General features: G+C 40.6%; 1 protein-coding gene and 1 long non-coding RNA gene across 11 annotated transcripts in view; both read right to left on the bottom strand.

Moving 5' to 3' along the window:
* The window catches only part of astn1 (astrotactin 1), a 587,946-nt gene that overhangs the window by 163,464 nt on the left and 398,246 nt on the right, over nt 1-26,236 (bottom strand). The window lies entirely within an intron of this gene.
* Nucleotides 805-26,236, bottom strand: part of LOC146498429 (uncharacterized) — a 44,210-nt gene continuing 18,778 nt past the window's right edge. The window contains exon 2 of the long non-coding RNA XR_014870830.1: nt 805-26,212. This is a non-coding gene — a long non-coding RNA (uncharacterized LOC146498429). The remainder of the gene's footprint in view (nt 26,213-26,236) is intronic.

The following is a 26,236-nucleotide window of genomic DNA, read 5'->3' as shown; positions in this document are numbered from 1 at the left end:
GACGTTTTTTACTCACTTTATGTCTCTTCCACGATGTTATTTCTCTCCCTAACAACGTAGGTTACAATTACATTAGCATGACCAATTTGCAAATTAGGCGATGACGTCATTTAGCGACTTCTAGCGACTTTTAGGCAGTGTTGCCAACTTAGCAACTTTGTCGCTATATTTAGCGAGTTTTCAGACCCCCTAGCGACTTTTTTTCTAAAAAAAAGTCGCTAAAAAAAGACGTGAAAGACATTACAAAAAACAATAATTGCTAAAAGAAATTTAATTTGTAGTTCTAAATAAATTCTAAATGCATTTAGGACGTTTTTTGCTCACTTTATGTCTCGTCCACGATGTTATTTCTCTCTCCAGCAGCGTAGGTTACAATTACATTAGCATGACCAATTATGCAAATTAGGTGATGACGTCATTTAGCGACTTCTAGCGACTTTTAGGACAACCAATAGAGATTTTCCTTACTGAGGAGTTGGCAACACTGCTTTTAGGACAGCCATTAGCAATTTTCCTTACTGAGGAGTTGGCAACACTGGCTTCAGGTCCCAAAGACAAACAAACACTGCGGCATCACTGAGAGTTAAAAACTGTCTAAATTCTTTCATCTTTAATAAAACCATCAGAGTTGCTGCTTTACCAGGTGTAACAATTAAGTTTAACATCCAGGCATCCATGAAAACAGAATTTATTAAATTCAACGGAGTAAGAAGTTAGCAGGAAGTTAGCAGGAAGCTAGCTTGCTAGTTTCAACCTAGCAAGCTAGCTTCCTAGCATAGCATGTTCTGACTGAGAGATTTCTGAAAAAATTCAAACGTACAGCTCTGCTATCACTTCCAACATAAATGAAGACAGAAAACTAAACAGCAGTGACTTTTGTAGGGTTACTGAAGTTGGGCTAGCTGGTATATAATGATGTGCTACGTGATCGCTAGCTACACAGCTATGTTAGCATAACATAAACAGTGAAGCTGGAGGATGAACGCTAACTTTTTTCCACTCGATACAAGTTAACGGGAGCAGTGTTGCCAACTTAGCGACTTTGTCGCTATATTTAGCGAGTTTTCAGACCCCCTAGCGACTTTTTTTCTTAAAAAAGTTGCTAAAAAAAGACCTGAAAGCGCATATCGCTTTTACTCTCAACAAGCAGCGGGTGCTGTAACGCAGTCAGTTCTTCTTTTACTGTTATGCTGTTTTGTGGATCACAAGGTTTAAAACTACTTATAAACACACACACAGAGTAACTCCACCAGAGTGCCTATTTCAGGTCACTTTTGCCGGTCCAAGCCCGGATAAAGGAGCAGGGTTGGAATTGTGACATTACAAAAAACAATAATTGCTAAAATAAATTTAATTTGTAGTTCTAAATAAATTCTAAATGCATTTAGGACGTTTTTTGCTCACTTTATTTCTCTTCCACGATGTTATTTCTCTCTCCAACAACGTAGGTTACAATTACATTAGCATGACCAATTATGCAAATTAGGTGATGACGTCATTTGGCGACTTCTAGCGACTTTTAGGACAGCCAATAGCGATTTTCCTTACTGAGGAGTTGGCAACACTGAACGGGAGGGTTCCTGATGATTAGAGACAAATGCAATCGCATGGCAGGATGCTGTAAACGGACTAGACCTCAGTCACAGTCAGCCACAATACGAAGTTAGTCATTTATATACTGCAACAACATGGAAATAGAGCAGCTGCGAGCTACGAGCTGCGAACATTAATGGTACAGAAGTGGAGGAAGCAAGAAGAATGAGTTGAGTAAAGCTTGATTTATCTGACTGTTTTGTTTCACGTAATGCGCCTTATGTATGAAAACGGACCCGTTCATCGACAGCGTGTCTTATAATCCGAAAAATACATTGGTCTAATCAGAGATCGTAGTATGTTCGAGAACTGGCCTCTGTGCCAGGAGGCTATCTGAGCAAGTGGATAAAATTCCAGTCCTACCCCAAATCTTTAACTTTTCAGAGGCTTAAGGGTGAAATCACTAAACGGCTAAAATTGTTCATTAGTTTGAAAATGAGGTCCTCATTTTTAAATATCACACGTGTAACAGTACAGAAGATCAATAGGCTATATGTACGCGATGGCCTTGTAAAGATCCTGTCTATAGTTAAATTCATTAGTCTTATTTAACGAAGACTCATTAAATATTTATGTCTCTAATCATTTACATACCTGACAATTTTGTTTAATTACTCAACATCCACTGCCCTTTGACTTCCAGCATCTCTCACAGCAGACTATGACACTACAGCCTTTAGATCTAGCTCGAACTCTGTTTGTTCATGCAAATCATATCCCAGGGCACACAGCTTAATATCACACACCAGGCAATGCAAACGCAGGGAAAGAAGGTTAATAAAGGAGCTTGAGTTTAACTATCACAATATGACTGAAGCCTGGTGTTTGTTCATGAAAAAAAGGAGGGAAAACCCCACAAAACATTATTTTAATTTAGGGGGAAAAAGCTTACTGCAGCAAACAGCTATAATATCCCCAACAAGCCAGCCATTTACAAACCACAATGCATACACTGCTGCTCATGTGCTGCTGTATCTAGTTTTTATTTGTCATCATCTCATTTTTATTCGTCTCATCAGTGGGTAGATAGCAAGGCTAGCTGCTCATTAACATTCTCATCTATCTTCTTCTAGTGTTTGTCCAATCTGTGGCCCTGATCTGACTCAGAGGCTGGCACACTGGTTTGAGAAGGCAATTAATCACACTACTTAATAGGCGAGATGTGGTAGATGAGCACAAGGTGTAGGTCTCCATGTTACACCGACAGACGATTAGATGATTTAAGAGTTTGATGTACTGCCTCGTGCCGGGCTGAAATCTGCATCGATGAAGGCTCAATGTTGACTTTATTTTTTTCAAAAGAACACTCCGTTTCCTCTGGAGCTTTCGTGATCATTTAACCAGCTTTAGCTATGGTGTTCGGTTTGCTCTCAACTTTTGTTTCTACTGAAAGCTGGGAGAAAAATCTTCACAACTGATTTGATAAGAAAGAGACAGGAAAACTCCGCTCAGCTGCGTTTGCCTAAAGAAGCAGGTGTTCTTGGGAAAAAGTTAACTTTTGGAGTAATAAACAGTGACAACTTTGGCTGCGCTGAGAGCAGGCGGTCACGTTTTTTTAGACAGCTTCATTACAAAAAAAGAGCAACGTGCCTCTCGCAGGCCAATTCTAGGTGAAGGGGTTGACAGCAACCGCAGCTTCAAAGTCCACTGCACGCCTACTCGACACTCCTGAGGGTTTTGTCAAAAGCAACTACTTTTAATGTAAAGTCCTAGGCTCCACTGATAAAAGGATGTATGAATTTTGATGCTACCTTATTTTGCCTGAATTGAAAGATTCAGAGTTTGACGAGGTGAACTTTTCAACCTTTGTTTTCAACTTAGACTTGACCTCCGAAGTGGGTCTGCTGATCTTTAGCTTCCATGAATTCAGAAATGACAACCTGTGCCACGTACGCTTATGCATCCATCCATCTATAAGTGGAAGATGCTTATCTAATTCAGGGTGCAGACAGCATGAAAGCATGACAGTGTAAATAAATAACTACCCTTATGAATAAAAAATAAAGTGCAGTAATGTCTCGCGTCTAACCGCCTGCCATGGTGCAGCGAGCAGTATGAAGATCGTCCAAATACAGGATTATCCTTCAGCTCACAAACTCAACTGTACGTCCTGTTAGGGTAAGAAAAGTTTAGTGCACTGTCATCCAGAGTGATGACAGTGGTGTACTTTAATTTACTGATTCTTGTGTAGGACTTTTCTACGGCTAAGTGCATTGCCAAACAATATTTTGGCAGCTGGAGTAGCCAGGAGTCAAACCTCCGAACTTCCACTTAGTAGATCACCTGCTCTGCCTCCTGAGCTACAGTCACGCCTACACAAGAAAGACATGAGCAACAAAAAAAGTTCTGCCACTTAATTTTCACTTTATTATCTGGACTGTCTTTGTATCCTATTAGGGTTCGTCCTTCTGTCCTAATCAGCTAGCAGGAAGTGATATTAGGAGTCGTTGTGCAGAACATTGGAGAATTTTCAAGGTAAATAAAGTTATCTAATCCTGTCATCATTTTGGCAACAATCAATGTTGTTTGTTGGAATGCTACATTTTTAAATCCACCTACAAAGCTCTGATTTGTTTCCAACCTGGAGAAATTGTGCATATATCCAAAAACTACATCAAAAAGCTCCAAAAAACACCTCTGGAAGAACAACATGCAGGAAATAGCCAAGAGCACAATCAAGCCTAGGCCTCTGCAGCAGCCTGGTGGTATATGTATTGTCATGTATGAGTGAGTCCAGCAGAGCACACTGGCATCCACTACTGTGCAAGACTAAAGCAGTTCTCTTCAATCTGCGCTTTCATATTCCCATAAGTATAACATCTAATTTTTATGGTACAACATAGTTTCAGCTTGAAAAAAACATTTGGCTAATGTACCGAATAACTAAAAACTCTATAAATAAAAACACACACATGTACACTCTATATCAGCAACACATCTGTGGGACGTTCTCAGGCCACCGGCAATATTTATAATTTGGTGTTTCAAATTTTCCTGCCCTTATCCTATCAAAACTCTACTCAAAAGCAAAGGTACCGACACTTTCAACACTGCAGTGGAGGCTGTGTGACACGGCTCACGGGGCAATTAAGGAACTTCTGTAATTGCTTTCTCCAAACTTGTGGAAGTAAAAAAAATGTCATTCTTTTGAAAGTGAAATATGAACACACAGGACCCTGTCAAGTGCAAAGCAGCAGGCTTTTAGGCTGTGTGGGCATCTTCAAGCTCACCTGCTATTTTGGTGTGTGTAGGTGCAGCGGTGCAACAGGCAAAAGGCCTGGCTACAGGTAAGTGTGACGAATGACAAAAAAAAGCCCTTAGCCCTTCACTTTGTGGATATATTTGCCCTGCAATAGGGATGCACCAATACCGATACCGGTATCGGGTATCGGCCTCGATACCACATTTTCTAAAGTACTCGTACTCGTTAAAAGTTCCCATATACCGGGGACCGATACCACGGTCTGAGACCTGTCCATGTTTGAGCGGCATGTAAGGGGTTAATCACAGGCGCCGAGTGCCCGCCCCCAGGCCCCGAGTGCCCGCCCCCAGGCCCCGGCTGCAGCTCATACCTGAGAGAAGGGCAGGCGAGACAAGTCAGCCGTGTGGAACTATTTCAAAGTGAACGAAGACGCGAAAACAAAGGCGGACTGCAAATTGTGCTCAGCGAAATTGTCCAGAGGAGGCTCAAAAGGTAGCACATTTAACACAAGTAATTTAATCAAGCACCAAAATCCCAACATGACAACGAGTACAAAGAGTTTACCCACGCTTATTTACCCACGCTTATTTACCCACGCTTATTTACCCACGCTTATTTACCCACGCTTATTAGCACAGAGGAGCATAGCTGATGCTACAGCAGTGGGACGGAAAATAGTTGGGCATTTTAAACATTTCGCCTTAGCCTACTCCCGCCTCGAGGACGTTCAGGGACAGCTCAACCAGCCAATAAAGAGACTGCAGCAGGACGTACAGACGCGCTGGAACAGCACGTATTACATGCTCCAGTCCCTCATTGAGCAAAAGCGAGTGCTGGGCGTGTCCGAGCACGAACTCCCTGACTATCTCACCGCTCACCAATGGGCTCTTATGGAGACGACTGTTGCCATCCTCGCCCCCTTTGAGGAACTAACTAAAAAAGTGAGCAGCTACGACGCACTAGCCTCTGATGTCATCCCAGCTGTGACTGTGCTAGTGAGACTTCTCGCCCTATGACAGCTGGGATAGGCTCCAGCGTCCCCCGCAACCCTGAAAAGGATAAGCGGAAGCGAATGGATGGATGAATGGATGTTGCATACAACATGCTTTTCATTTTAAATAAATGTTCCTAATTCCAAACTAGTCCCTTGTTTGTTTTTTGTTAAATTATAGGACTAAAGCTGTTACCTGTAAATTTAAATCATGTTTTTATTAAGTACTCGGTATCGGTATCGGCGAGTACTGAAATGCAAGTACTCGTACTCGTACTCGTTTCCAAAAAAGTGGTATCGGTGCATCCCTACCCTGCAATAATTCTGCTAATCGCTAGACCAGCTTACTGTCATTTGCACATTATTTAAAAAAAGGTAATAAGAGCTACGATACAGCAGGTATTATATGAATAATTCATACACATTACATTATGTATTATAGAAATGACCACACAGCATTTCAAGCAACTGAAATTTACAGGAAGAAAAACGTCTACGAGAAGCTTCTCAAAAAATTTGGTTTGACTTTTTTATTAAATGCTGGTTTCAAAACACCTGCTGTCAGTTAGATAAAGAAAGAAAGAAAGAAATCAAACGCTCATTTTGTACCAAAGAATAGCAGCAACTCATTCTGTTCTGCTATATTTGAACCACCTTTGTTTGTTCTGCTTTAACAGACACCAACAATACACCACGCATGAACAAAGAAAATGTCAAGGTGTGCAAATGAAAAGTCAGACTGCTGGTGTTTGAGCCACCTACATGTAGGATACATATACTTTTTCATTCTGAGGGACAGATCTATTTCATTTCACTTTCAAACTTGAATAAATACTCATCATAAAAAAGACACGTTCTTCAGAGTGGCAGGATCTGGCTGAGACCCTTTGGACCTTCGGTGCTCATCGCAAGTCTGACGGTATGAAGTAACCTCCTGAAATCCTTCTGTTGTTGATAGGAAAGAAATCCTCACAAATATCAGTTAGAATCCTAATATTTGCCAAATCGTCGTGACAGGGATTTTAGTGATTGTCATTCATGTGCATCGTCTTCTCAGAAACAAATCAGACATTACACTGTCACTGTTTTTTCTAATCATTCATCATCACATTTGTGCAAGAAGCATTTAAAAATGTCCATAACTCTGCCCACGAATACCACAACACATACCTGCCATTTCAGTGCAGCTCTGCAATTTCACATCTGCAATTTCACTGTGGAGCTCCGGCATATGCAGAAAGCAAATATCAACTATTGTGTCATACTGATGGGAGTTTTCTATCAAGGATCAAAGCATCCGAGCTTGAAGGCAACATTGTAGATCTGGAGTGTGGGCTGGAGCTTGCTAGTTGTATTATTTTCTTCCCTATTCACCAAATTGTGCCTCACAAATTCATCCCCTAGGTTCAGACAACACTGATGTGACTGCGGTAGGATGCTGAGCCTAAACGAACTGACATGTGGTGCAGGGAAGTGTCTTGGCCACACTAACACAATTGGCCTTTGTCATCCACCCTTGGTATGTCTCCCTCTAACCTTTTCCTTTTCCTCCTCAAAATGAAGCTCGATCCAGCATGAACTGCAGGTGCATGAGTGCAATCAAATCACTTTTGGGTGGAGTGAAAGAAAAAATCCATTGCAACTTGCATTCCCTGCATTTTATGAATTAACTAAGGTTATTTTTTTACAGAAACCCGCTTTGATCGCGTGACGATTGAAGATGTTCGAAAACGACTCGAAGTTGCCCCAATCGAAAAGAAGAAGTGGGAAGCGCGCCTACGGCGGTATGGACACGTCACGCGAACAGCCCTTCGACTCAACCCTGGAGGCCACCGATCGCGAGGAAGACCGAAGAAGCGGTGGATGGACGCAATCACCGAAGACATGCGTGCAGTGGACGTTGCTCCATTGTGGTTTATTTCACACCTCAAACATTTAGTAAACAATTAAGCAAATACAAGTAATCTGCAGGTGGTAAGAAAATAAACTACTAACTCTTTTACGCTACGTCCACACCTATATTTTTGAAAACGCAGCTGTTTCGTCCACACGTAAACGGCGTTTCGAATCACCGAAAACGGAGGCTTAGAATGAAGTTGGTTTGGAAACATATTCAGCGATGCTTCATCTCCTGCTTTGCGTTTCTGTAGGCGCCCATGCTAGCAGTGTCCAAGCGTTGTTGTTTTTTTTGTCTTTTTTTTTTCCCTTTTCATGCCGCGCCCCCCCTGCAATGGCTCTGCGCCCCCCCTAGGGGGCGGGCCCCACACTTTGGGAAGGTCTGCACTAAATAAACTTTCAAACGTTCCTAAAATATCTATAAAGCTATATTTAAAACATTTCTGTGTTGAAAACATTTATTTTATTATGACTTTGTTATGGACGTTACATATATAACAGGTTTAAATACATAACATGTAAAATATCCCTGTATACATATTTCATTTGATGTTTATTACTAATCAATAATGAAATGAAAGTTATGCTGTACTGAACCCACTTAAATAAGAAGTAAGAAAATGGGTTTCAGTGCAGGAAAACCCTGAACTTGCACTTGTTTTTACTGCACTATAAACTTTTTAAAGTAAGTTTAAAAGGAACAAAGAAAACAAAATGAATATATAAAAAAACTGTTTCCTCAGAATTGAACGCTGCCTTGATGGAGTTTTGTGTTCTTGAGTGCTTCTTGTTCATTATTATTTTCCAGGTGGAGGCTGTTCATTGATGTGTCAATCATTATAATTACTCTAATGGATCCTACCACTATATTTGTATATTCCCGTGTTTTGTCGCCAAAAAGCATCATGGAAATTGGTCCATATTCATTTTAAATCTTTGTCGAAACAAAACAAAAAAGGCTCAACAAAAAGGGTAAAGTAGCTTGAGGAGGTTTAATCATACACTGAATTTTCCCCATGCGAACTGATTTTTGCCCTATAGGTCATATAATCATATAAAAGAGCTGATAAAGACAAAAGTGTGTCTTGGCTTATTAAAAAAGATCAAACTTCTGCAGTGTAGATAAAAGAAGTTTGAGCAAAACACAGAAAAAATCAATGCCTTTGAGAACGTGCATCCTTTTGCAAGGAGAGACACAATCGAGTCGGCGAGATGAATTTGATTTTGTCAATACAGCTGCTATTTTAATCATAGTAAAACCACAGTCCTATTTGTCATACTTGACAGTCGTTTTTCACATCCAAGGTTGGTGCATGTGAAGAAAAAAAAAAGACGTGACGCTCCACAGCTTGACTCAGAGCAAAATCTACTTTCTTATTACTGACTCGTTACATCGAATTATCTTCTCCGGTGCTTCTGGGGGAAACAGCATTCTTTTGTATGCGTTTAGCTGCAGCCGAGTCTGTTCAAGCAGCTGCAAGCAGAGGCTTTGTCTCCGCTTCCTTTTGATTATAACGATCACCACGACTGAATGGAAGTGAAAGCATCTGCCCACAAGTTTTGAGTAAATGGAAAACTTCAAACTTAATCAAGACTCAGCTCACACCCACTCACTCGCCCTGCTTCGCACGTAAACATACATCTCAGCTGCCATCTCTGTGCTCACAGTTTGAGTATTCTGTCCAAGGCCAAACAGCTTGCTGGAATTCGGCAGGGAGGCGCTTATCTAAAACAGATTGAAAGCATGCTGATAGACACCTTGGCTAGAGTAGAAACCACTTTAGACTGACAACAGTCAGACTTACACAAGGTGCAACAATGTCTTCCCTTTGCGTACTTAAAAAAACCCATACAAATAAAAGCATTTTTATTTTATTCAGAGACTAGTTAGTGCTTTTGTCACAACACAACTGCAGTACTTCATGAACATTATTGCAACAATAACTCAAGACTCTGTTGGATTTCTGTCAGATTAACTATGCAGCATAAAATAAACTAAAGACACATTATTGACACAGATTAGAGACGTAGCTTCAGTAACCTTTACAGTTGTTTTTTTTTAACTTCTCCAAACATGTTTTCAAAAGACAAACAGACGCGGAGAGTGATGCCACGGCTGGAAGGAGGTACCAACACTTCATCTGTGATGTTCAAAGTGAATCCCAGTCTGGCTGTTTGTATGTCTCGATGAGCAAACCGTTGCATCAGATCCTGTTTCCAAGCAGCTGCTTTTTGCTACGCAGCATGTGGTAGAGATCCGTTCACAGGATGCAAACTACAGATTCCTAAAGCAGTAAATTGCAGCCAATCTCCTGAGATCATTTGTGTTAGCTGTTATCGTATTATGCTCAATACGAGGGGCTTGCTACTGTCTTCAAACAGATGTCAGAACTACTAGAGGATTGTGTCACTGATGCAACATAAGGGTTTAAAAATGAACACATGAGCCTGGAGGAGCAGTTCAGCCATGACTTGCCTTTTTTCCCTCTAAATAGGATGTTTGTCGTCTCCTTTTTTTGTCCTTGTTCCTTTTAAAGGTTAATTAGGGTCCTTCACTTGTGGTTCCTTTGGTTCTGTGTTATTTAACCTCCCAGTGTGCTTGTGTGTGTCTGTTATTTGGAGTTTTGAGTTCTCAGTAATGTTCAAGTGAGTCTATGTTCTTTTGTTTGGACTTTTGCATTTAAGTTCTAGTTGCCGTCCATGTTTATTATTGTGTGATTAGAATGGGCGAATGGGCGATCGTGGCTCAAGAGTTGGGAGTTTGTCTTGTAATCGGAAGGTTGCTGGTTCGAGCCCCGGCTTGGACAGTCTCGGTCGTTGCCTACTGGTGGTGGTCAGAGGGCCCGGTGGCGCCAGTGTCCAGCAGCCTCGCCTCTGTCAGTGCGCCCCAGGGCGGCTGTGGCTACAATGTAGCTGCCATCACCAGTGTGTGAATGGGTGGATGACTGGTTGTGTAAAGCGCTTTGGGGTCCTTAGGGACTAGAAAAGCGTTATATAAATTAGTTTCCTTATTGTTGCTTTTATTCAGTGTGGCTCTCTCTGTGGTTATCCTCTAAGTTACTTCCTGTTCTACCTTGCTAGTTAGTTGTCACCTGTTTCTTGTGCCTAGTTTGTCTTTGTTTGTCCAAAACTTAGCAACAATGCACTTTGTGGGTCCTCCCTCCTTTTACTCTCCAGACTGTGATAATGTTATTTGCACTGGAAGCTTCACAACATCTTTGCAGTAATAATCTTCTCATGTAATGTGAGGGATCTGAACAATTTCATGAGCACATTTAACACTGTAAAGTACCTTAGCTAAGTATTCCTAACACTGTGCAACCAGGTAACATTATGAGAACATTTTATTTTCTTATTTTTATTTATTTTTTATTTTACTTTATTATGACTTTGATTTGTTTCTAAAAGCTAAAAAACACATTCATTCAGATGCAGTAAGGTCAAAGGTCAGGGTAAATGTCATTGATGGCGACCTCACAGAGTTAACTTTGTGAGAGTATAAATTAAAGACATATAAAGTCTAAACATTTTCTAGGATTTGATTTCTAAGATCTGGTTACCTCCCGTTGTTTCATTTGAGTTTTGTGTTTCTTGTAATGTTCAGACTATCTGTAATAACTTGATAATGTTAGGTGGGTGCAAAGGCAGAACACCGCTGAGCAGCACAAATGGGAATGAACAAGTGAGGGAACAAGTTGTTTTTACCAGCTGAGCATTTTATATCAGCTCTTCGAGGGAACGAGCCAGCAGGAAGCTGCGCTGAGTGAGCCGATTAAACAAATATTCTGAAAATTTTAATGTGCAGCTCTTTTGCATCTGTCTGTTACACTCAGCGGGTAAAATATGGAACCAGTTCAGGGTCCAATTCATTTATTATGTAAGTGGAAAGGGTGCATCGATGGTAATATACACATGTGCATATGCATACACAGCTGATGGTGTGTTACTGATGGAAAAGTCATTTCCATTTCACTGTGCTTACCTTCTATGTTGATGAGAGAAATTACTCATCAACATAAATGCTTTGAAGTGTCAACATCCAACAGTGTAGATGCTGCAGTCAGTGAACATATTGTAAATAAACACACATAATTGTTCTACTTCTTGTTCATTTTTCTTTGTTTTCTTCCTCCATGTTCATATCAAACAAAGGTCAAAGCACCACCATCATAACAGGCGCTCTTAAAGAAGCGCTGCACTGAAACTTAAGAAAACAACAGCAAATATAAAAATGCTAAAAAGGCACGTAGAATACAACAGAACTGGAATAAAACACAATGGAAGCAGAAAAAAGTTGGGGTTAGACGTTGAGGGGTGGCCAACTTTTTAACTATCAACACTCTGGAGGGCCAGAAGCACAATGCACAGCCAGCTGGACAATATTTTTATAATAAAAATGTAGTAAAATGTTGGTATTCAGTGTAATCAATACCTCATTTTAAAGAATAATAATAATAATACAGTAAATGACAGCAGAAATCAAAAATAAGCAAAAAAGAAAAACTATTAAAATAAAATAGTGTAAATAAGGGCTTCAATTACTCAGTTATTATGCTATTATTATTAGCATAATAATAGCATTATGCTAATGCTATTAGCTAATTAGCTATTAGCTAAGCAATATTAGCTAATGCTAATATGCTAATGCTATTAGCATAATAGCATTAGCATAATAGCATTACCATTATTTTTATGACTCATGCAAAACTCCTCACATGTGGTGTGCGTGACGGGCCGTCGCTGACTGGACACGAGTGCTCGTGCAGCTGCAGAAGCAATTCATCGGTGTTGTGAAGGAAAATACTGCGCAGGTGATGTTTGTTTTAACCACACGAGTCATATAAGCAGATATAAGCTGTTTGCTATTAGTTGCTTATTGTGTAGCTGTCACCTCTGCAGCTGTTCTGTCACATGATTGTCCCCCCAAAAACATTTCTGTTGTGTTTTCAGAAGGATTTTCTTTTTCCAGTAAACTATTGCTGTGTTATTTTTTTTCTATTTGCTGGTGTTTTCTTAAGTTGCAGCGCGTTGGACCTCTAAGGTCACTGTACGCGCTTCCTTTAGTTACTGTTCTCTCTTTGCTCTCTTACTCTGTGAGCCAAGTCTTTATGTCAATCATTAAACTTTGAATACATTAAAAAAAAAGAACAACTAACTCAAATCTAACAAAAAAGAAAGTTTTGAATGATTTTTATTCAGGTTATTAAAATTGTTACATTATAGTTTCGTGTCTGTGAAGGTTCTCAGTCATCCAGGTCATCGTAGTCTAAGGAGCTTGCAAAGAAAAGCGTCTGGACCTCTTTAAGTTACTTGAAGACGTTTCACCTCTCATCCGAGAAGCTATTTCAGTTCGTAGGTCAAATGGTGGAGAGTCCCAGATATAAACCTAGTGGGAGTATCCCCCCACAGAGGGACAAAAGGACCCCCTGATGATCCTCTAATCGCCTGAGCCAAGGTGTGAAACTGGGTGTGGGTCCCAATCAGCCAGGGTTTCGGATGAGCTCATTGTGAAACCTGGCCCCACCTTATCATGCGAATTCCTGAGGTCAGATGGCCCAGGATGTGAGAAGCCATCTACGTCCACTGTGAGCGACCATCTTTGAACAGAGGCGGTGGTTTACGACACCAACTCTCTGCCATCTATAATCCAGTTTTGAGTTCCCTCCCCAGACGCCTTAACGCCCACTCTCATCCTGGGCCATCTGACCTCAGGAATTCGCATGATAAGGTGGGGCCAGGTTTCACAATGAGCTCACCTGAAACCCTGGCTGATTGGGACCCACACCCAGTTTCACACCTTGGCTCAGGAGATTAGAGGATCATCAGGGGGTCCTTTTGTCCCTCTTTGGGGGGAAACTCCCACTAGGTTTAAATCTGGGACTCCCCACCATTTGACCTTAGAACTGAAGAAGCTTCTCGGATGAGAGGTGAAACGTCTTCAAGCAACTTAAAGAAGTCCAGACGCTTTTCTTTGCAAGCTCCTTTGAATATAGTTTCATAAAAAACAGACTTGTCCAAAATTCTGAAATATATAAAAGAATCTTTTTTTTTCCACCCAGAAATAAAAAGGTATGCAAATTGTCTCTGCGTCCCATACCACTTCAACTACACTGCTGTGTAAATAAAGCTAAAGCCATAATTTGAGATGCCTGAGGTTTTGTGCAGGTACTGACTTTGTTCAAGATACAACGAGATGGATTCAGAAAAGCAGCAAACAAACAGAAAAGAAGCAGACTGTGCTCGACGCAGACAGCGTGTGCTTTGTGCTTCCTGGAAACTGGAGAGCTCTGTAAAGTCAAAAGCCCTTCTTTAGATGAGCCCCCCCACCCCCCCACCCATCTTCAAATGTAATTAAACAAAAGAATAGAGTGGAGAGCCTCCCACTCTTACCGCATTCTGGAGGAATAATTAGACATGAGAATAAACTATGAGGAATGATACAGCTCAGTTAGCAAATAGAAAGAGGGAGGGAGGCGACGGGGAGATCTCAGACCGCTACAATGTTTAATATTCATAATTCCACTGAACAGAATTGGCTTTGGCTCCAGTTTGTTACATTTCCTCTTTCTTTCACTAAAAGTGCTGTGGCGGTGTAGGCCTGTAGGGGGCAATTTAGCAGCATGACATCGCTAGTAAAGGTACATCTGGCTCAGCGTGTGTTTTTACTATCTTGGTGGGGACCAAAATCTGAAATTTACTATACTTTTGGAGTCCAAAATCCACATCCCCACAAGGTTGAAGGCATTTTTCCCACTCAAAATGTGGTTTTAGTGTCAGGGTTACAATTGAGTTTTGGTTAGGTTTAGGGTAAGGGTTAGGCATTCATTTTTGATGGTTAGGGTAAGCAGCTAGGGAAAGTATTACGTCAATGGGGTGTCCCCACGAGGATAGCAAACCAGACGTGTGTGTGTTATGGTGATATGGGTGCATGCGAGCTTTTGGGCTCAATTCAAAATCAATTCAGTTTAAGTTGGTTTTAAAATCCAAATGCTCAACAGCATCTAACAAGAGGAGGTTGATGCATCCAACCTAGCATGAAATAATTAAAGATAAATGGCTTTTCATCAACAAATTAATTGCTGCCTCAATTTACACTTGGAAGGGAAAGTTAATTTACCACCGTGTGTGTGCGTGCCTGTGTGTGTAAGTGCATGAATAAATGCTTTTCTTCTTTTCAATGCCACCATGTGGTGAGGATTAGCAGAGGTGGTTTTATTTGGTATTTTAATTGAAAAAAACTAAGTGCTCTGTATCCCAATCACTCAGACTTAACCCCATGAAATGAAACTCGGGGCTCGTGTTTGCTTTGATGAAATAGAAATAAGAGTGGGAGTTACTGTAACAGACTACAGCATCTCAATGGCAATGCTGGCGCAGCTGCAGGAACAAAGAAGCGATGATGAAATGCTACTAGTCAAACAGATTTTATCATCACGCCTGCTTGATCCCACTGGGGAGCTTCGAGAGCTTTTTTTGTTTTTTTCTTTCTTGCATGTTTATGTGTGGTAAAGATGAACTAACAGAATTATGTATACACTTTACCTAGAAAACACAACCTCAGCTTGGGACCTTGACTCTGCTAAGATATGTTAATCAAGACGCTGAAGCAGTCATCCTCCGCAGTGTGCTGATAAGCGAGCGTGGAGAGAAAGGATTTTGTGCTGGTTTGAGCACAGTTATCTCCTCTCCTTAGCGTTATCTTTTATCTGCATCAGCTTTTACATTAAGATTAAGAAAGGCACCAAGGTAATTTCCCACTTCAGTTATTTCATAAACCCCACAGTTTAGATCACTTGACAGAGTGTGGAGCTGCGCCACTGACAGAGACGAGAGTTTCTTATGTTTTTAATAACGGCAAAAGGGAGGAAACGGCCATCCATTTTAACGGCCATCCTTAAAAATTTCTGTCTTAAGGACTTGATCTGCTGTTAACATACAGGATTTCCTAGCTGCAGCGCTGAGAGCTATAAAAAACATAATTTAGTAAGATCGGGGATACCCGCTGCCTGAATGTGTCAGGAGTATCGGAACAGTTGAGATGCATTTTTCTAAACACCGCGTCTCTGTGGCTTTTAAACCCTAAAACATGCTGTTGGTCCATCCCAATTATCAGGTCTCCCAACACAAAAAAAGTACGATAGTGTACGCTGTTAAGTGCCAGGAGGATTGCCAGGATTTATACATCGTGGAAACCAAACAACCTCTGGCAAAGCGGATGGCACAACACAGAAGAGCTACCTCGTCAGGCCAGGACTCTGCAGTCTGTTTACACCTACAGGCCAGTGGACACTCTTTCAATGATGAGGATGTAACATCCTGGACAGGAAGGAATGCTGGTTTGAGGGCGGAGTCAAGGAGGCCATTTACGTGAAAAGGGAAAGACCATCTCTGAATCGAGGAGGGGGCCTAAGGGTCCATCTGTCACCATCTTACAATGCTGTGATTGCAGCCATTCCCCACCTCTCTGTGAATGGTACTCATGGCCATTGATCAGTGGCCATGACAGTTTGCATATTAATGATCCAGGAACTGACCTCACAGCCCATTGTTCCTTCAGTGGGCTGGTTTCAGTCATTATGCAAATGTCCTGTTTATAAGTTTGGGGAAACCTGCAGTCAGCTGAGACTGAAGAAGTCACTTGGTGGATGACGAAACGTTTCTTCCACAAAACGCTTCGTCCAGATGAACAGAATCAACTTTTGGGGATTTACTTTCCTGGATGATTGAGCGTGCATCAAGACAAGCTAGAGGATAGTTTGTTCTAATGGATTAAGAATCAACATCTTTATTATACAAAAACAAATAAATATTACTTTGGAAAATATAAAAGAAAATAAAGAAATAAAGTATTTTTAATGGTAGAAATCTTCCTCCCTTTCTTCCAAATTATGTTACACATGGCCTAAAAACAATGACAAATCAAGGCTAGAATAATATTCAATGTTCAAGGACCCAAAATTGAAAAGCTTATAGAATTTAAATATCTGGGTGTCTGAATAGATGATGAAATTGCTTTCAAATTTATAGAAAAGCTGGTTTGGAAATTCCAACATAAACTTGGCTTCTTGACAATACAGCAATAACTTTTTTTTTGCATAAAAACATAATTACTTACCATGTATCTTACATTGTTTTGTATACTTTTAAATTACTTGAAAATACAGCAAATGAGCAGCAATCAGTCATAATTGGTTTTTATTTTCACAAATTCCATTAAATACTAGGGCTGCTCGATTATGTCAAAAATGATAATCACGATTATTTTCACTGAAATTGACGATATTTATTTAACAATAACAATGTGTTGAATAATGACTTTAAAAAATAATATAAAATAGTGTGCAAATACTGATAACAGTGCAAATGTTTGCAATATAAGAAATAAATGAAAAATGTAAACATCTATGTTTAGTGAACTTTGCAGTGTTGCTCTGTGGTGCAGCTACGACACTGTAGCAAAGTTTACACACTGTGTCTACTTGATCCACGTCTGACTCCACGAACCCATAAAGTTTTTTTTACCTCTCTTTTCAACCAACAGCAGTCACTCTCCTCTCCAAATAACTTCTGCTGAGCTTTCCGAGCTTCCCTCGGGTCCTCTTAATCAGCGGTCCCCAACCCCCGGGCCTCGGACCGGTACCGGTCCGTGAGTCGTTTGGTACCGGGCCGCGAGAGTTGAGGCTCAGGTGTGAAATGTATAGTTTTCAGGGTTTTTATCGGTTTTCAGCGTTATTTTGTTATCGTTTTTATCGTTTACTCGGTTTTCCTGGGTCTTTTCACGTGTGTTATGAATAAATTCTTTTTTTTGGTACCGGTACTAGTTTTATTTTGTTGTATTTATCCGCGACACCTTAAAGGCCGGTCCATGAAAATATTGTCGGGCATAAACCGGTCTGTGGCGCAAAAAAGGTTGGAGACCGCTGCTCTTAATTGTTGTGACACGTGTTCGAAATGCAGAGAGGTGCGCTCGATTTGCCACACGGAGCAGCGCGAGAGTAAAGCACGAGGGAGGGGCTAATAATCGGCTCAGTCATTTTTAATGATCGTTGAAAGCCCAGATCGTAATCGGGATTAAAATTCGATTAATTGAGCAGCCCTATTAAATACCAAGACAAAGTTAACTGTGTGATGATGTGTATGATTAGGCCTTCTTGTGTCCTTGAAGTCATTTACTCTCCATACTTGTGCACTTGGGACAGAAGATACAACATGCAACGGATTTCCAAGTTTATTAAAACATATGTACATATACTGTGCAGTTATGCAACACCTAGAGATCGGCATAATATTCCATATTCCCTCTGAACTCTGATTTTTGCTGCAATAGAGATAAAACAGTTACAAGTCTGTTAAATTAAGATTGTGAAACTGTGCGATGTCTCCTGACTGGTAAGAGAAGTTTTAATCGTTAAAAGCACAGAACCGATCTTTTCCCTTCCTATTACAGACCAATATCTATGAAAAGTAAACATAATCGCACATTATGTGCCTTTTTCATGGGGATAGGAGCGTGGCATCAAACACTGACTGCATTTCATTTGTTGTCTCACAAGTCAAAAAGCCAGCTGTGAAAAACCCCCACTCCAGTGTGAAATAGCACCTGGATGTGGCATCATACTACTTTGGTCAGTCAATACGTTTGCTCTTGCAGGTAGCAAAAGATAAGCAGCACACAGCTGTGTAGCTAATCTGCAGCACCAATTATGAACAGAAAATCAACAAACAAAACCAAAAGACACATTCACCACATGCAAAGGAAAAAATAGTAAAGTGAAATTATTTTTCAGCCACAGGGGAACCAAAAAAAATGATTAATTTGTCTCACAGAAATGTCATTACATTTTCACAGCCCCTCTTTTTTATTAAACCTCAGCTACGACTGCCTGGCAGCTGTTGCACACAGTTGAAACTTTACACGGACCGAGAGATCGTAAAGACTTAGAAACTGAAGCCATATATTAAGAACTTTTTGTAACCGATGCCTTGAGCTTCCTTCCAGTTTCCCAGGAGCCAACATGTTATTAGAGTCCACAGATTTGGCCAGAAAAAGATTTAACTATCACAGTATGAGGATATGACACATCTATGACTCATCTTGGCTCTTTATTTCTTCCTCGGGAGCCTAAAGTCTTTTTCTATTTTACCTTCACCCCCCGCAGGGATGATGGTGCAAAAGCACATGTCCTACACTTTCATTTTGTGGGACGGTCAAAAGGATTGTTGAGTGTATTCTATGATCTTTGAAATCATTCCTTTTAAGAATCAGTTTCCATCTTCAAAGCGACTTTAGTGCATCAAGAAAACAACACCACAGCAAAAACAAACATGATTCACTGTAATAAAGTAGTGAAAACTGCAAATTTGTTCTTATCTGTTGCCGTCTACATGCACAGAAATAAGAATAAAATAGAATTTAAATTAAACACTTACATTCAGGGTCCAGCCAGAACCTCACAGATGTTTAGGCAAAGTGTGCTCAATGGCAGAAACTTACTCTTTAATGCTTTAAAACAAAAATCCAGCTGCTATTATTTTTAATGATCAGCATGTTGCACAGTCTGGCTTCCTAACGTTCATATGGCCGTAGCTTATCACTGAAATCTGTCGTTGGAGTTTAAAACAATATTCTTATTGTTTTCTATTGCTTTGTATAGTAGCACCGCTGTTAACAACACCCATGTTGCTAACCATCTGCAGGAGTTTCAGGCTACGTCCACACGTACACGGGTATTTTTGAAAACAGAGATTTTCCGTTTTCATTTTAAAAAATAATCCTGTCCACACGTAAAGGTAGAAATGAAGGAAAACGCTGCTAGGAACATGCCAAAGCAGCAGGTGGCGCTATATTCCTATCCGTGTAGAAATGTTGGCCAATCAGAAGTCTAGAAGCCTCGGTGGGAAAAAGTAAACAAAGGCTGTATCCCAATTCAGGGTCTGCAGCCTTAAAGGCCGCATTTTAAGGCCGATTACATCACAGCGACGCGACGAAGGCTGTCCCAATTCGAAGGCTGCTCGAAATGCGGCCCTCAAATGCGTCCTTCATTTCCCTGAATTTTAAGGATGTGGCGGTGTAGACTTCGTGGCCCAACATATCCCAGAATGCATAGCGCGGCGGTGGGTGTGGATAGATTTGCCAAAAAAAACAGCGGATGAGGGGCACCCGAAGAGTAAACTTTAAGTAAGTACTGAACATTATGTCACTTATTTATGTGCAAATGTTTAATAACGAAGAACATTAAAACATTCCTGTTGGCCACATGTCGGCAAAGTCATGTGACATTAGTGACGTTTGTACTAACTTGGTTTTAAAGCCTTTACTTTAAAATATACGGCGTCCAATAGCTGAGCTTAATCAGAGAATGATCAAAGCTCATGTAGAAACAAACAAACAAATGAACAAAAGATTTTCTCCTTCATTTCTGTCAAACAAAGCTGTATGAAACGTTTCCAGCTGTTAGTATCATGGTTGCTAGGCAACCTGGGCAGCGCAACGGAGGCTAGACCGTCCCATTTCACAAGCCTCGCACTTCCGGCCTCAGCGGTCTTTAAGTACGCGGCCCTTGAGGATCGTTGAGGCTGCGTACTTTAAGGCTGCAGACCCTGAATTGGGACACAGCCAAAGCTGGGGCATAGAAGCAGAACCGAGTCGTATGTGTAGAGGGACAGTAACTGTGTGTGTATATGTAAGCATTTAAACACAAAATGAAGGAGTGTGTCTAGATGCGCTCATGGCTGCATGTGATGCACTGAACACTGAGGCGGACTCTAGCTGTAGTTGGCTCATCAGTTTGAATCTCTCTGATCACACACACACACACACGTGTGTGCACACACATACACACCACAGTAGCAGTTACAGTCCCCAGGGCAGAAAGCTAATTCTTCCACTTTACTTAATACTGCAGGAAAGGGGGGGTGTTGTCCTTTATTTTGCGGAAACAGGAAACTATCGATTTGCAGCAGTGGCAAAAAGGAACAAAGCAATTAGACTCAGTGGGGTGAGTTTAAATCAAGTCTTTTAAATACAGGCCTGCTGTAATCTGCTCAAGTTTGAACAAAGGCAGAGGAGAGATGGGTGGAGTGCAACACTCATAGATGATGAGGTCTTTGAATGATGGAGGTGGGAACGGCCTAAAGCAGACACACACACACCATCAAACCCTCCTGACGAGCACTGTCATCACTCTTCATTTACTCTGTGGAACAGCAGAACCAGCTTAATGTACCACCACAGGTTCACAAACACACACACACACAGACAGCTGCAAACACACACATCATCATAATCTACTATCTCATCGTATTTCCATGTGACTCATCCATTATACTGAATTCTATAACTTAAGCGATTTCTCATCCGTGACCATCTCAATCTTCAGCAACAAAAGCGCTGCTGGAGCGTGAAGCCTTTGCCATATGAGCGGTAATTAAAATACTTAAAGAGCCAATCTGTAGGCCCACGCTTACTTAAAATGTGGGCAAAAGGGTTTCATTTTGAGTTTAATTAGCAGGCCTCATGCAACACAGCTAAAGTTTTGACAGTTCGACATAAGTTTTCGGCATATTTAGCTACTGCCAAGTCGATATTTAAAGATTTAAGCATTCACATTGCCAGTGGGAACATGTCAGATGCATGCGTTGGATGCTCAGTGTGGTGAAGACCAACGTGAGGACAGCCTTGCACATTTTCAGTTTTTCAATTTTAATTAAAATCAACATGCAAGGGAGTTTTTTACATGTAACCACAAGAATATATTTTTGTATTTCCATTATGGAGAAGTTTAAGGATGTGTTAAATATGTGCAGATTGAATTCCCACATGAGGAAGGAGTATAGTGACAGATATGTGTAGCATCCAGTTTATTGCTTGTTTTGTGAACTTTCATTTCATTCATTCATTCATTCATTTGTTCATTTCAGGCACAACAAAAATACATATATTGAATATAAAGTGCACAAAACAAAAAACAAAAATTACCTGAAAAGGAGTGGGACGAAGAAAACTTATTAAATCCCACCCCTATACTCACTCATCAACAAAAAACAATAAGCTTCCCACAGCTACGCCCATCGTTGCAACCAAACAAACCATCAACAGCCCCGGACACATGCAAGCATCTCAATGTCAGCTCGCAACAACAAATAGAACCTTCATAACTGAATACAGAATATATATTAATTATAAATTGCGTTACCACAGGTAACAGGCAATAATAATTACATAGTGACAAACACACATACATATACATACATACATATATATCTACACACACATGTACATACATACGCACACACTTTTTTTTTTTTTTTTTGAATCCATACCAGCAATGGTAAGAGAACGAACATTACAGAGCACACTATAACCATCATTGAGTATACTGTGACCAAACCAACTGTTTGTAGAGGAATTTAAATCTATGAATATTTTTGCATTGTTTCAGTTGTAAACTCAGACTGTTCCAGATTTTCACACCACATACAGACACACAAAAACCTTTACGGGTTGTTCGAGTTCTGGGTTCTTCATGCACAGTATGCATGGAGTCTATTTGAAAGCTGTTTCACAGCTAGTTACCGTATTTCCCGGACTACAAAGCGCACCTGAATATTAGCCGCACAAGCTAAAATCAGGGGAAAATCCTGTTTTGTACATACATTAGCTGCACCTGACTAAAAGCCGCAGGTGTTTCAATGTTGACTTATCATATGTAAGAGAATATGCACAAAGAGAATTTTCAGGAAAGAGATGGTTGTTTGGAGACACACCCCTTTTATTAATATTTTGAAAACAAGTTACGGGTACATATTTGCATAACTTTTTAGGTATATGCACAAGTAGATAACTACAAGTACGAAACATGTACTGTGCTTCATAAACGAGTAACAAATGTAGTACATAACAATAACCTACAGCACACCAGAAAAATAGATTCGGACTACCTTTTAGGCTCAGGTGCAGTGACACGGCTTTAACAAGAAGAAAAGTCAGTCATTCACCACCATCTTTCTCTTCTTCCTGCGCACTAAAACCACCAAAGTCCTCTTCTCCAGTGTCGGAAACGAACAGGCTCAGGATGGCTTCGTCCTCCACTTTCAGCTTCTCTCCTTCATTGTCACTTTCAAAACCAAACAAATCCTCGTTGTCAGTGTCAGAGTCGAACACCCTCAGAAGGGGTCCAGCCCTTCGAAATCCGTTGGTGATTGTGGATGTTTTCACACTTTTCCACGTTGTCAGAATCCACCGGTGGAGTTGAGCATAACTTGCTTTTCGCAAGTTTATCGCCGCTCGTCATCCACGCCTCCCGCTGAACGCGTAGCGCTACTTTGAAGTTTGTTTTTCGCGCTACTTGTACGGCACTACGTTGCCTGGCGGATGGACATGTGACCAACATACCACTCTTGAACCCCGATACTGTGTGTCTGATCACATGCCCTTCCGCCAGGCAACGTAGTGCCGTACAACAGCGGAACAAACAAAACAAATCCTCTTACGATATGACAAAAATCATGGACAATCCATAGAAAAGCCGCACCCGACTAAAAGCCGCAGGGTTCAAAGCTTGTGCAAAAAGTAGCGGCTTATAGCCCGACAATTACGGTACTTAAATTAGGAAATGCACCATTTTTAATTCTTTCAGGCTGGTAAACACAGTTCGCTGGTTATCGTCCTTTCAGTAGTCCCAGAAGCTGACAACAGACAGAAAAAGCATTAAAAGGAATGTTTTTATTGTTTATTAGTTGTTGAAAACTATATTAAATGGCATCATATTCTCAGAAAGCTTAAAATAACATGCTAATTTAAATTGGATGATGCCTAGCCATCATGATCATTATACTTTACCGTATTTTCTGTCATACAGTGAGGTCCTATAAATTTGGATACTGACACAAGTTGTTTTTTGTTTTTTTTTTACCTGTTTTACATCAAGCATATTCCAATTACAGTCATATTATGGACAAATGGACAAATGAAACCAAGATCAGCCTCTACCGGAATGATGGCAGGAAAGACGTACGGGGAAGGTGTGGAACAGCTCATGATATAAAGTATACCACATCATCTGTAAAACATGGCAGAGACAGTGTAGTGGTTTGGGCGTGCACGACTGCCAGTGGCACGGGGACACTTATTAATGATGTGACGCAGGATAGAAGCAGCTGAATTAATTCTTAGCTGTTCAGTGACATCAAATCTAGCATCAAATCTAGCTAAATGCAGTCAAATTGATTTCATAATACACATGGACAATGACCCAAAACATACAGAAGTTTATTAAAGCAAATAAGTGAAACATTCCTGAATGGCCAGGTCACTCATATTGATCTTAAGCCAACTGAGGATGTATTTTTCTCAGGACTGTATTATTGTAGGGTCGACCTTACAATATAAAGCACCTTGAGGCGACTGTTGCTGTGATTTGCCGCTGTATAAATACAACTGAATTGAACTGAAGACCTTCAGGCTGTCACTGTCAGCAAAGGGTTTTCAACCAAGTGGACATTTTATTTTTCAGTTTATTTAATTTTTCCAATTACTCTTGAGCCTCTGAAATGAAGGGATTGTGTTAAAAATGCTTTAGTTCTCACATTTCTACCCAATCTTTTTGTTCAGTTTTGAACTAAAGCTGGACGTCTGCACTTCAACTGCACATGACTCGTTTCACTTGAAATTCATTGTAGTAATGTAAAGGACCAAAATTTGAAAAAGGTTGTCTCTCTACAAATATTTATGGACTTAACTGTAAATACAATGTTACAATGTTGGATGCTCATATTAAACCAAAGTTTCAGATCCTGAGGTCAGTGCATGTAGAAGTACTGTCAAAACCTCAGACTGTAATACTCTCCCAAATGTATTTTCTGTATTGTCAGTGAGTGTAGACTTTGTTGTTATGATCATCTGACTTACTAAGGTGTCGGTGAGCACAAATGCTCCACCTTCCTGCTATGCAAATGTTTTGTTTTAACAGTGGCAACCAATCAGAAGAATGCTTGAAGACGTTTCACCTCTCATCCGAGAAGCTTCTTCAGTTCTAAGGTCAAATGGTGGAGAGTCCCAGATATAAACCTAGTGGGAGTTTCCCCCCACAGAGGGACAAAAGGACCCCCTGATGATCCTCTAATCGCCTGAGCCAAGGTGTGAAAGCGGGTGTGGGTCCCAATCAGCCAGAGTTTCAGGTGAGCTCATTGTGAAACCTGGCCCCACCTTATCATGCGAATTCCTGAGGTCAGATGGCCCAGGATGTGAGTGGGCGTTAAGGCGTCTGGGGAGGGAACTCAAAAATGGATTATAGATGGCAGAGAGTTGGTGTCGTAAACCACCGCCTCTGTTCAAAGATGGTCGCTCACAGTGGACATAGATGCTTCTTTCACTCCTCTTTCAAACCATCTGTCCTCTCTGTCCAAAATGTGAACATTGGCATCCTCGAAAGAGTGACCTTTGACCTTAACCCTTGTGCTGTCCATGGGTCATTTTTGTCCTCTAAAGAAATCTTTTGCTATCAAAAATGTGTTTTTTATTCATTAAATGGTCTGAAAATAACAGAAGTTATTCATTACTATACTATGCGTGATTGGAATAAGTTTTAAGTAATTTGATTTATTTATGGGGTTTTTATTGGATTTTATAACACCTGTGGTCCTCAGGGGTCAAAAATGACCCCAAAGTACAAAGTGTTGCAAAGAGCCGTATTTTCACAACATACTGCTTTCAAACATCTTTGATCTTGGATCACTGATGTGTGGGGTCAAGCAAAGGTCATAACAACCACAACAACAACAACAACAGGCAGCACAATGAGGAGGCAGGTGCTCTATATTCAATGAAAGTTTATTTACACAGCACCGAATCACAACAACAGTCGCATCAAAGTGCTTCGTATTGTACGGAGCCCCGCAGGGGACATGGGAGAAAAAAAAATTAAGACGGACTTTTGCGAGATCTCGCAAAAGTTTTGCAAGATCTCGCAAAACTAACTTGGGATCTCGCAAAACTAACTCGGGATCTCGCAAAACTTTTGCGGGATCTCGCAAAACTAACTTGGGATCTCGCAAAACTAACTCGGGATCTCGCAAAACTTTTGCGGGATCTCGCAAAACTTTTGCGGGATCTCGCAAAACAAACTCGGGATCTCGCAAAACAAACTCGGGATCTCGCAAAACAAACTCGGGATCTCGCAAAACTTTTGCGAGATCTCGCAAAACAAACTCGGGATCTCGCAAAAGTTTTTTTTTTTTTTTTTTTTCCCTCCTTTTTTTTCCCTCCTTTTTTTTTTTTTTTTTTTTTTTCCTCCATTTTTTTTTTCCCTCCTTTTTTTTTTTTTTTTTTTTTTTTTAACTTTATTTAACAAACAATGAGTATACAACATACGAACAGATGAAGTATACAAAACAACAAAACATGAACACAAATAGCCAGGGGTAAAAGAAAAAGGTAACAGTTATAAGAATACATCTCGCAAACGTTTTAGCCACACGAGGCACGATGTGCCGGGAAAGCGGTGTTCCTCCCGGCTGTAGTAGGTCTCGACCTCCCATTAGCTCGAACCTAACGG

The sequence above is a fragment of the Neolamprologus multifasciatus genome, chromosome 18 (genome assembly GCF_963576455.1).
Source record: "Neolamprologus multifasciatus chromosome 18, fNeoMul1.2, whole genome shotgun sequence".
NCBI lineage: Eukaryota > Metazoa > Chordata > Actinopteri > Cichliformes > Cichlidae > Neolamprologus > Neolamprologus multifasciatus.
This window is presented reverse-complemented; position numbering and strand designations above follow the sequence as displayed.